At 31.6% G+C, this 917-nt stretch overlaps 1 non-coding gene across 1 annotated transcript; it reads right to left on the reverse strand.

The window, feature by feature from the left end:
- Positions 1-350: 350 nt before the first annotated feature.
- On the reverse strand, positions 351-455 carry LOC123798333 (U6 spliceosomal RNA). Its single transcript, XR_006781255.2, has one exon. It is a non-coding gene; the product is annotated as a U6 spliceosomal RNA (small nuclear RNA).
- Positions 456-917: the final 462 nt, after the last annotated feature.

The following is a 917-nucleotide window of genomic DNA, read 5'->3' on the forward strand; positions in this document are numbered from 1 at the left end:
TAGCTAGAAATGAGATGACTGGGTCATATGGTAGAAGTATATTTAACTTCCTAAGGAACAAAAAAATGTTTTTCCAAGCCCTTGTATCATTTTGCATTTTGCCAGATGTAGGAGGGTTTGAGTTGTTACACATCCTCATCAACATTTTAACACCTCATCAATATTCTATTTTAGACTTACTAAAAGGTGTGCAGTGTTACCTAATTGTTCTAATCTATATTTCTCCAGTGACTAATGATGTTGACCATCTTTTCATGTACTTCTTACCATACACACACACACACACACACACACACACACACACGAATTGTTGGATAAAGTATTTATTCAAATCTTTTGTTTGCTTTTTTTTAAATATGGAATGCTTCACAAATTTGTGTGTCATCCTTCTGCAGGAACCACGCTAATCTACTCTGTATTGTTCCAATTTTACTACATGCCCCGCCAAAGCAAACACTTTTTTTTTCTTTAATTGGATTGTTTGTTGTTTCATTATTCAGTTTTGAGAGTTCTTTATGTGTTCTGAATACACATTCTGTACTAGATGTGTGGTTTGCAAATATTTTCTCCCCATATTTGGTTTCTCTTTTCATTTCTTTAATATTGTTGTTCAAAGAGCCAATGTGCTTAATTTTGTTGATGTTCCATATATCAACTACTTCTTTGATGTATGTTGTGATTTTGTTGTTATATCTAAGAAAATTTTACCCAAAATCAAAAAGATTTTCTCTCACATTTTCTTCTAGTGGTTTTATGGTTTTTGGTGCTTTGTTTAGGTCTATGAATTATCCTGAGTTTATTTTTGTATATGGAGAAAATTATGGATCAAGATTTTTTTTTTTTAAACAAATGGACACTCAATTATTCCAGCATAATGTAAGAATTCTATTTTGTCTCCATGGAATTGACTTTGCATC

Source organism: Ursus americanus, chromosome 1, assembly GCF_024610735.1.
Source record: "Ursus americanus isolate L20-20 chromosome 1, mUrsAme1.1.p, whole genome shotgun sequence".
NCBI lineage: Eukaryota > Metazoa > Chordata > Mammalia > Carnivora > Ursidae > Ursus > Ursus americanus.